Below are 12023 nucleotides of genomic sequence, written 5' to 3'. Positions count from 1 at the left end.
GGTGATTAACTAGTTGTTACTTAACCTTCTAATTTCTGTATAAGTCTAATTACATGAAACAGAAGTTGGTGTTTTGATTTTTTACTTTGCTTTTCTGTTTTGAGTGTCATTGCAACTACTGTATTGTAAAGGATGGAAAATAATTGCATATGTTAAAAAAATATGAAACTTTATAAAGTAAAAAATAATAATAAAAAAATAAAAAATAAATAAAAAAGTTGTCCAAAAAAATAAAAAAATAAAAATAAAGTTTCTTAAAAGTTAAAAAACAATAAATAAATAAAGTGCATGGAAAAGGATTTAGAAACCTGGTGGAACTTAGAAAACCAAAGCAAACCTGCGCCCATGGCACAGGGAGATTGGACTCAAGAGTGTGGCTTGCAAGGCCAGGTCTGAAGTGGGCTTGGGGCACTGCCATTCTTCTCAGAGAGCAGCCCCTGAGACCCAACCTACCTACATCAAACCTCGCCATCCCCGCTGGAGAGCTGCTTTTTAAAAAATTGTTTTTCTTTATTATTATTTTTAGATTTTAAGTTTTTCCCTTGTTTTCTCTTTTCTATTTTCCTACTTTTCTCCCTTCCCTCCCCAACCCCCCCCCGGAGTCTGGGTAAGACCAACATTTATGCACTGCTGTGATTAGATTAATTCTTGCGATCCAGATATATTTTCCCGTATCTCATTCTTATCTCTCCCCTCCACAGGTTTTATGCTCTCAGACTGTCCTTTACCTTTGGCTGTTTCTGTCCCCCTGCCTTCTTTTTTCTCTCTTCCTTTTTTTCTTTTCTGTTCTTTTTTTCTTTCCCTTTTTAGTTTGCTTGTTCATGTAATTTGTCACTGTGTTTGTGAGCTTTTGTTCCCTATGAGTTTGTCTGTTTTCCTTTTCAGGGCTACCTCAAGAAACAAGTCAAAGCACACATGGTGGAGAGTCTCAAATATCACTGAGTAGGGAAATAAAATAATCAAAGGCATAACAAGAAAAACTGAGAGACACCATTAAAAGAACACTCCTGAAACGACAGGCCCTGGGCAAAGAGCCTCCTTTAATAGAGCAAAACTAACAGGCACACAGTGCAGAACAAGCTTTAAAAACTGACAAAAGACAGAAAACTAGCCAAACTGATGAAACGAAAGAACTCTCCTCTAAAGAAATTCCAGGAAGAAATCAAAGCCACAGAACTCCTCAAAACAGACACAAGCAACATAACTGAACAAGAATTTAGAAAAATTGTCATAAACAGAAGTTGGTGTTTTGATTTTTTACTTTGCTTTTCTGTTTTGAGTGTCATTGCAACTACTGTATTGTAAAGGATGGAAAATAATTGCATATGTTAAAAAAATATGAAACTTTATAAAGTAAAAAATAAATAAATAAATAAATAAATAAAAATAAATAAAATCTTGAACTGGAAAAAAAATAAAAAAAAATAAAATTAATCGCTGGGCTTGAAAAAAGTATGGAAGTCTTCAGAGAAGCTATTGATACAGAGACTAGGGACCTTTAAAATAGCTGTGATGAATTTAAAAAGGCTATAAATGAAGTGCATAATAAAATGGAGGCTGCCACTGCATGGATTGAAGAGGCAAAGAGGAGAATAGGTGATTTAGAAGACACAGTTATAGCAAAAGAGTAAGCCAAGAAAAAAAGAGAGAACTTGATCCAGGAGTAGGAAAGAAGAAGTCAAGACCTGACTGGTACAATCAAATGCAACAATATACGTGTCATAGGAGTTCCTAAGAAGAAGAAAGAGAAAAAGGTCATGAAGGGATGCTTGATAAATTATAGCTGAGAACAACTCCAATCTGGGGAAAGAAAAAGACATTGAAATTCAAGAGGCACAAAGAACTCCCCTAAGACATAACTTGAATCAACCTTTGGCATGACATATCATAGTGAAACTGGAAAAATATAAAGATAAAGAGAGAATTGTGAAAGCAGCTAGGGATAAAAAGGGCCCTAACATACAAAAGGAGACCTATCAGAGTGGTCACAGACCTATCTACTGAAACTTGGCAGGCCAGAAAGGAATGACAAGAAATTGTCAATATGATGAACAGGAAAAATATGCAGCCAAGAATCCTTTATCCAGCAAGCCTGTAATTCAAAATGAAGGAGAGATAAAGGTTTTCCCAAATAAAAATTGAAAGAATTCATCACCACCAAACCAGCCCTACAAGAAATCCTAAGGGGGACTTTATAAGGGAAATGTAGGAAGGAATATAAGACACCAGAGATATCAATACAAATATGAACACTATGAAGAACACAATGAATCTAAATGCACATTTTTCAATAATAATACTGAATGTAAATGGACTGAATGCTCCAATCAAACGACACAGGGTAGCAGAATAGATTTTAAAAAAATCCATCTATTTGCTGTCTACAAGAGATTCATTTTAGACCTGAAGATACCTTCAGGTTGAAAGTAAGGGGATGGAGAAATATCTATCATGCGACTGGAAACCAAAAGAAAACCGGAGTACCCATACTTATATCAGACAAACTAGACTTTGAAGTAAAGTCAGTAACAAGAGATGAAGAAGGACATTATATAATAATTACAGGGTCTCTCCATCAGGAAGAGCTAACAATTATAAATATCTATGTGCCAAATTCAGGAGCACCCAAATACATAAAACAATTAATCACTAGCAGAAACAATATTATTGATAAGAATGTGCTTATCACAGGGGATTTTAATACTCCATTTACAACAATGGATAGGTCAACAAGACAGAAAATCACTAAAGAAACAATGGACCTGAATGGCACATTGAAACAGATGGATTTAGTAGATCTATTTAGAACTCTGCATCCTGAAGCTAGAGAATTCACTTTCTTCTCAAGTGTGCATAGAACATTCTCCAAAACAGATCACATGTTGGGTCATAAAACAGCCCTCCATAAATACAAACAAATTGAGATCATACCATGCACACTTTCAGATAACAATGCCATGAAACTTGAAATTAACCACAGGAAAAAGTCTGGAAAACCTCCAAAAATGTAGAGGTTAAAAGCCACCCTACTGAAGAATGATTGCGCCAATCAGACAGTTAGAAAAGAAATTTAAAAATATATGAAAACAAGTGAATGTGAAAATACAACAATCCAAACTCTTTGAGATGCAGCAAAGGCAGTCCTCAGAGGAAAGAATATTGCAATCCAGGCCTATTTCAACAAACTAGAAAAAGTGCAAATACAAAATCTAACAGAGCACCTAACGAAATTAGAAAGGGAGCAGCAAGAGCACCCCAAACCCAGCATAAGAAGAGAAATAACGAAGGACAGGGCAGAAATAAACAATATAGAATAAAAAAAAAAAAACAGTCGAGCAGATCAATGAAACCAAAAGTTGGCTTTTTGAAAAAAATAAACAAAATTGATACACCTCTAGCCAGGCTCCTCAGAAAGAAAAGAGAGAATACTCAAGTAGACAAAATCATGAAGGAAAATGGATGTATTACAACTGATCCCTCAGAAATAAAAGCAATCATCAGAGATTACTATGAAAAAATTTAAGCCAACAAACTGGACAATCTAGAAGAAATGCACTACCAAAATTCGAATGGGAAGTGAGAGAAAATCTAAACAGACTAATAACCAGTGAAGAAATCAAATCACTTATCAAAAATCTATAAAAGCCCAGGGCCGGATGACTTCCCAGGGGAATTCTACCAGACATTTAAAGCAGAGTTAACACCCATCCTTCTCAAGCTTTTCCAAAAAACAGAAATAGAAGAAAAACTTCCAAACTCATTCTACAAATCCAGTAATACTTTGATTCCCAAACCAGACAGGGGCCCAACATCCTTAAAGAATACAGAGGCCAAAATACTCAACAAGATACTAGGAAAATTGAATCCAACAGCATACAAGAAGAATTAACCGTCATGATCAAGTGGGATTCATTCCTGGGTTACAGGGCTGGTTCAATATTCGCAAATCCATTAATGTGATACATCACATTAACAAAAGAAAAGATAAAAACCATATGATCCTGTCGATAGATGCAGAAAAAGCATTTGACAAAATACAGCACCCTTTCTTAATAAAATTCCTTGAGAAAGTTGGGATAGAAGGTGGGATAGAAGGAACTTACCTAAACATTATAAAAGCAATTTATGAAAAGCCGAGAGCTAATATCATCCTCAATAGGGAAAAACTGAGAGCTTTCCCCTGAGATCAGGATCACGACAAGGATGTCCACTCTCACCACTGTTGTTTAACATAGTGCTGGAAGTCCTAGCATCAGCAATCAGACAACAAAAGGAAATAAAAAGCATCAGAATCAGCAAAGATGAAGTCAAACTTTCACTTTTTGGAGATGAAATGACACTCTACATGGAAAAACCAAAAGACTCCACCAGAAGCCTACTAGAATTGATCCATGAATTCAGCAAAGTCTCAAGATACAAAATCAATGTACAGAAATCGGTTGCATTTTTATACACCAATAATGAAGCAACAGAAAGAGAAATCAAGAAGATGATCCCATTCACAATAGCACAAAAAAACCCATAAAATACCTAGGAATAACCCTAACCAAAGATGTAAAAGACCTGTATGATGAAAACTAAAGAAAGCTTATGAAAGAAATTGAAGAAGACACAAAGAAATGGAAAAGCATTCCATGCTAACGAATCAGAAGAATAAACATTGTGAAAATGTCATTATTACCCAAAGCAATCTACACATTCAATGCAATCCCAATCAAAATTGCACCAGCATTCCTCTCAAAGTAGAACAAACTATCCTAAATTCATATTGGACCACAAAAAATACCAAATAGCCAAAGTAATATTGAAGAAGAAATCCAAAATTGGAAGCATTGCAATCCCAGACTTTAGCCTCTACTACAAATCTGCCATCATCAAGACAGTATGGTATTGGCACAAAAACAGACACATAGACCAATGGAATAGAATAGAGAGCCCAGAACTAGACCCACAAGTGTATGGCCAATAAATCTTTGAAAAAGCAGGGAAGAGTATCCAATGGAAAAAAGACAGCCTCTTTAACAGGTGGTGCTGGGAGAATTGGACAGCAACATGCAGAAGAAAGAAACTAGACCACCTTCTTACACCATACACAAAAATAAACTGAAAATGGATGAAGGACCTGAATGTGAGACAGAAAACCATAAAAATCCTAGAGGACATGGCAGGAAATAGCCTCCTTGACCTCAAGTGCAGCAATTTCCTACTCAACACATGCCCAAAGGCAAGGGAATCAAGAACAAAAATGAACTATTGGGACCTCATCAAGATAAAATGCTTCTGCACTGCAGAGGAAACAATCCAAAAAACTAATAGGCAACTGACAGAATGAGTAAAGATAGTTGCAAATGGCATATCAGATAAAGGGCTAGTATCCAAAATCTACAAGGAACTCACCAAACTCCACACCAGAAAGACGAATAATCCAGTGAAGAAATGGGCAGAAGACATGAACAGACACTTCTCCAAAGAGGACATCCAGATGGCCTACAGGCACATGAAACGATGCTCAGGGTCACTCATTATCAGGGAAATACAAATCAAAATCACACTGAGATACCACCTCACGCTGGTCAGAGTGGCTAAAATGAAAAATTAAGAGACTATAGATGCTGGCGAGGGTGTGGAGAGACAAGCACCCTCCTATACTGTTGGTGGGAATGTAAACTGGTGCAGCCACTCTGGAAAACAGTGTGAAGGTTCCTCAAAAAACTATCAGTAGAACTCCCCTATGACCCAGCAATAGAACTGCTGGGGTTCTACCCAAGGGATACAGAAGTACTGATGCATAGGGGCACATGTACCCCAATGTTCATAGCAGCACTTTCAACAATAGCCAAATCATGGAAAGAGCCTAAATGTACATCAACTGATGAATGGATAAAAAAATATGTGGTATATATATACAATGGAATACTACATGACAATAAGAAAGAATGAAATCTGGCCATTTGTAGCAAAGTGGATGAACCTCGAGGGTGTCATGCTAAGCAAAATAAGTCAGAGGACAGATCTCATATTTTCACTCATCAGTCTAACAGGAGAAACCTAACAGAGGACCATGGGAAGGGGAAGGGAGGGAAAGAGTTAGAGAGAGGTAGTGAGGCAAATCAATAGAGACTCTCAAATACTGAAAACAAACTGAGGGCTGAAGAGGGTGGGGGAAAGGGGAAGGGAGGTGATGGTTATGGAGAGGGGCACTTATGGGGAAGAGCACTGGGTGTTATATGGAAACCAACTATTAAAAAACAAACAAGCAAATAAATAAATAAATAAATTGTGCAGTAGTATTGGATTCCAAATCGTATTGGCCATTGATCAGGAGTCTGACAATTTTGAATGGAAAATGGGCAAGAAGTAATACAACTCTACTTTTTCCAGGGATATAATTTTTGAGAGATTCATCAGATGACATAATAAAGTGATGATTATTTTATAAAGTGTCTTTGAAATGAAGGGAGAAAGGGGAGAGAGGGACCCAATGAAGTTTAGCACAACCTCTGTGCCAATGTCCATATCAGGCTATAAGGACGTAGGAAGGATCCAACATCTGACAAACATTTTCATTCCTACCATCATTTGATTTTAAAGTCACCTCTTGTGACAACTATTGAATAATGTGCATAACGGCTAAAATATGTGCTTTTTTTATTTAACTACAGATGTAGTTAGGAGTTAGTATATGAGTATATGGATTAGTAGAAGACTTTGGACAGAAACTTGGTGTATTCATCAACTCTAACTATTACAACAAGATACTTTGGACTGGGTAGCTTAAATGGAAATTTATTTTCTCACTGTTTGGGAGTCTCAAAGTCTAAAATCAAGGTGCCAGCAGGATTGGTTTCTGAGGAACCCTCTCTTCCTGGCTTATAGATTGCCCACCTTTCACTGTGTCCTCACATGGCATTTCCACTATACACGCACAGTAAGAATAAAAGGATAAAAAAGGAGATCTCTGAGGTCTCATTATTATAAGGACAGCAGTCCTACTGGATTAGGGCCCCGTCCTTATGGTACCATTTAATCTTAATTACCTTCTTAAAGACACTAATAAAGTCACATTGAGGGATCGGGGCCTCACATATGAATTTGAACAAATTAAACAAAGTTTAATTTCTTCTTTTTTCTCATGTGTAAAATGAAATTCAAGTAATAATCTCTGCATCTGCAAAAAAAAAAACTGGCTTTGTCCTCTAAGAAAATAAATTTAATGGTTAATATTTCAAATAATAAATGAAGCAAGCAACTTCCTCTTCCAAAGCTGAATACTAAGATAATTCATAATGACCGACTATAACAGTATTTATTTGATTATACTAAATTATCTACCAGATTGTCTTGACCCATAAATGAATACTACTTAAAGGTTATATTAAGATACACTCAATGAGCCTATAATCATCAATTCCTCTCAACCTCAAAAACCACATCTTAAATAACACATCATAAAATAATACCAATAATGCATTCAAAGATTGAGCCTATTTAAACATTTCAGCCACAATATTTGTTGACATGATGGTTCATCATAAAATATTAATCTAGTAAATGCCTTGGGAGTTTACAAATGCCTACGTGTCAAAATGTTAATTAATTAAAATGAATTAAATTTAACAAAACTATTATTATCCATGCCTGGCAATTTAGGCAAAGAAAAAAATTAGGTCCTGTTCACACTGCTGCCTAATGAGTAGTACACTGGATTAGTTCACAAAATTACAAACATATTGTTGTTATTTGGACCTGTCACTTGGAAGTCAGATTTCCAGGCACAATAGATGTGAACTTCAAGATATAATGCTGGAACACCAGGTCATTATACATAATTTGGAAGTCAAGTTTCATCTGTAAAACAGAGTTCACATGAAAGCACAAATATATCCTAGCATGAAGTAAGGTAGGAACTGAATGCAGAAATAAGATTCAGAAACTGGAAAGAAGGCACAGAGAAAATGGATCAAAGAACTGCCAAAAATTTCTCATCACCCCTTTGTCCACAAAGGTAGCAGCTTTCCTCTTGGGATGTTTGAAATATGTTACTTCAACCTCTGTCAAAGAACATTAGGTATGACACTTTTGCGTGTATGTGCTCATGACTTTGCTGTCTGAACTTATATAGTATATTCCATTCTACAATTTCAATGTAAGACCCAAAATAAACAAGAGCTACACAGACTTAATCCTCACCCTTCAGAAGCTGGTAATTGGTGAAAGTGGCTATAATGAAGAGCCCAAAAGAGGAAAATGCAATTAACCAGGAACTCTGTATAGTGTCTAATTTGATTTTCTTGGCTTGTTAGCTCAGCTGGTTGGAGCGTGGTGCTAATGAAGTCAAGATTGCAAGTTCAATTGCCATATGGACCAGTTAGCTTCACTCAATTCCATGGCTACTGACCAAATGAGTTCTATTGGTCACAAGAGGAACCAGACAAGAGAGGATGGATTAGAGAAAATCCATTATTAGGGCTGTCAGAACAAACTCAAAGCACTACAGTGAGGGCTGGATTGCTGTATGGACTTCATTTTAATTATTTAAAACTGAGTAAATGTTGATGAAATTCTGAAAACTGAGACAAAAAGTCAGACTTTCTGACCACTGTAACTAATGTTCTTGACCAAATCAGAAGTTTGACTGATAACCCTATTAGAGTTATTCTTTAACTGAGTTCTCAGACATCTAAGGTGTAATACGACTAAGAACACGGACTGTAGCTCAAGTGTCTGAGAGGGAAAAGCAAAAGAGAGAGAAAGACTCTTTAGGGTTCACAGCAGAGAAAGGACAGGCAGTGGCTGCATCATTTACTGAGTCTAAGGCAGACCTAGTGTCTAGACAGACTTACTCAATTTTACGGTAGGGCGCTAATCCCCCTTAGAGTGAGATCCATTTTAAGCAACGTGAAGGTAAAGTCATAGACAAATGCTGGCTTTAACCAATAATATAAGATTCCAAAGGCATCTACATAATTGCAATTTCTCTTTATCCCTGGATTTCAAAACCACAGATACATCTACTATAACTGAGTGCTATGTGTAACAGGCAAGAGCAGTTCTATTATAACAGACCAAAACGTCTAGAATTCATTGTTATGATACTCCTAAGAAAACATGAAAAAAAAAAAAAGAGGCGGAGCTAAATTAGCTTGCTTGGCAAATCCTCATCATAATAGAACACTGATAAAGAAATCTGGAGTATGACCAGTGAACAAGTCACCTTTGTGTGGATACTTTGAAAACCAAAAGCAACCACACAGTAGCATTTGAACTCATCGTTTCCCTTTTAAATTCACAAATCTGGTTCCTCACCTCATCCCACCCCTCTTTACTCACAAGGGAAATAATATACATCTTTTATCCTTCCATTCTCAACTAAAACAAGGCCTTTCTGGCAGGTTTTTAGGAAAACCCCAACATACAACTTATAGTAATGAAGCTCTACAGTTTGCCTGAATATTTGAAGGACTCTTGAATGTCTTTGTAGGAGGCAGGGAACAGGCCAAGTACCAGTCCCCTCCTCACTGCCTCCAGACACATGCCTTGGCAACATTTGATGGGAAATTACAGGACAGATAATTCCCTATTTGACATTATATGAATAAAAATAAGTGGTATACCATTAGAGTCTTTGAATGGTGATTTATTCTAAGGATTCATTTCCAAACTTTTTCAAAGTCTCCTCTTTAAACTTTTTCTATTATAACAGCAAACACAAAAGTCTTTAGTGGAAAGCATGAGAGGGAAGGGCCAATTAACTAGTGGTCCGCTCAGTTACAGGAAAATTGCCTGAACAGCATTCTGTTATCTTGCGATAATAGGGCCATTTATGTGCGTCACATTTTCATTTTCAGCTGTGTTCATTTTAATTACTTTCATTTGAATACCCAATCTTAACTTTTTCCCCTACACATGCCTTGCTAATCAAAATGCTTGATTCATTAACATTACGAAGAGTTACAGCACTTTATTAATATACTAAATTTCAGCAACTAGTTCTACTACAGCAATTGGAAATACTAAGGCCAGTTATAACGATATTTTAAGTGTCTCAGGAATGCCAGATAAGAGCTGTTGTTAACTGGACATCCACTAGCTACAGTTAGCAGTAGTGCTCTAATGCCCCCTATTGGTTAGTTACTCGAGAATGAGAATTAAATTGACAAGTTATTTTAAGCCCAAAGAAAAATGGTCAACGTCTTTTCACTACACTCTAGTTTAGGTGATAAGCCGCAAAATACCAATACATACCTACACATTCACGCGCATACACGCATACACACACACACACACACACACACACACACACACACACAGTGTATCCCTTGGTTTTCACTTTTGAGTTGAAACTAAAAGAAAAATAAGAGATTTAAAAAAGAGGGTAAATACTGCACTGGTTGTAAAAACAACAACAACAACAATAAAAACCTCCTGCACCCACTTAAATGCAACTACTGGTGAGTGTGAACTATGCACTAGGTCTTTTTTCATGCGATGTTAACATTTTGGTATACTGCAAAAATCATGGACTTTTGAAACAAGTAGCCCTGAATTTGAATCAAGAGTTTTCTTCCTTATCACTTGAGCCATATAAACATAAGAAAGTTATTATTTTATATCTTGAAAATAATACAGATTATAATTCTTATTCCGCAGTGCTGCTGTAAAAGCTAAAAAAAATGATGATTCATGTGAAAAATGTCTGCTACACGTACAGGAAACGCCAAGTAAATGTTAGTTTGCTTTTTGTTTCTTACAATACTCTGTAATATGCATGTTACCTATATCTCCATAGTATAGATAGAAAAAATGAGGGTCAGAGAAAGAGAGAAAAGTGCAGCTAGTAAGTAGTAATGCTAGCATTAAAACCCAGAAGACTTGGCCTCTGATATAAATGTTTACCTTCTTGAGTTACATACATTGGACCCTTATTTATTACACTGTGTTGCTATAAAATCAGGACCATGCAAACTACTTTATCTTGAACTATATCCCTTAAAATTTAGTAAGCAAAATACAAGGAAAAAAGTTGCAATCGTATTTGTAAAAGCGTTCTAGATGATGTTTTAACAAAGATTTAATTAGTGTTATTGGGAAAAAAATAACCCTGGGTTATTCTTAAAAACAAAACAAAAATAAAAACAAGAGAACAAAATTGTTGATAACATAAAGGATTTGTCACCTGACAGCTATTTACTCTCCTTATGAGGTTATATTATTACCTCTTTGCATTTTTGTTACCATTTCTCTTTTTAGAAATATCACATACTAGGAAGATGAAGTGGGCTTTCATGCCTACTCTATAAATGAATGAAGGGTAATTGTTACAGATTTTGATTACTACATATGCATCTACATACTCTGGTTTCTCTTCAGATCGTATAAATCTTTCGCCTTTTACATATGCATCTACAAACAGACTTAAATATTCCTGCAGGTACAGAGATTTAATTACTAGGTTGAACTGGTAATATTCTCAGCATAATTAAGATAGTTGAAATACCTTTATTTTACAAAATACCTATAATTCATATTATACCCAGAAATTACCAGTGATTATTTACCTCATTTTAATAATTGGTCAAACTCTTAAATTATGTAATGAGAAATGAATTTTGTTGTGTTTATGTACTAGTGTTTTAGGTTGCAAACTATCAAAAGTTATTTAAATCATGTCTCAATATTCTAATTTTTACAACAGAAGAGAAGCCACACTTGTGGGGTGTGGTTTTTTGTTGTTGTTGGTTTTTATTTAAACTCAAGTTAGTCAATTTATAGTGTAGTATTAGTTTCAGGAGTAGTTTCAGGCTTATCCCAAGTGCTTCCTCAAAGCCTATCTTCCATAAAGCCAATCCCCTCACTCCTCTCCCCGCCAGCAACCCCACTTGGTTTTCTGTATATAAGAGTCTCTTATGGTTTGCTTCACTGTTTTTATCTTATTTTTCCTTCTCTTCCCTGAGTTCATCTGTTTTGTTTCTCAAATTCCACATGAGTGAAATCATGTGTGTCGTCCCCTGATGGACTTATTT

Source organism: Suricata suricatta, chromosome 5, assembly GCF_006229205.1.
Source record: "Suricata suricatta isolate VVHF042 chromosome 5, meerkat_22Aug2017_6uvM2_HiC, whole genome shotgun sequence".
Lineage (NCBI taxonomy): Eukaryota > Metazoa > Chordata > Mammalia > Carnivora > Herpestidae > Suricata > Suricata suricatta.
This window is presented reverse-complemented; position numbering follows the sequence as displayed.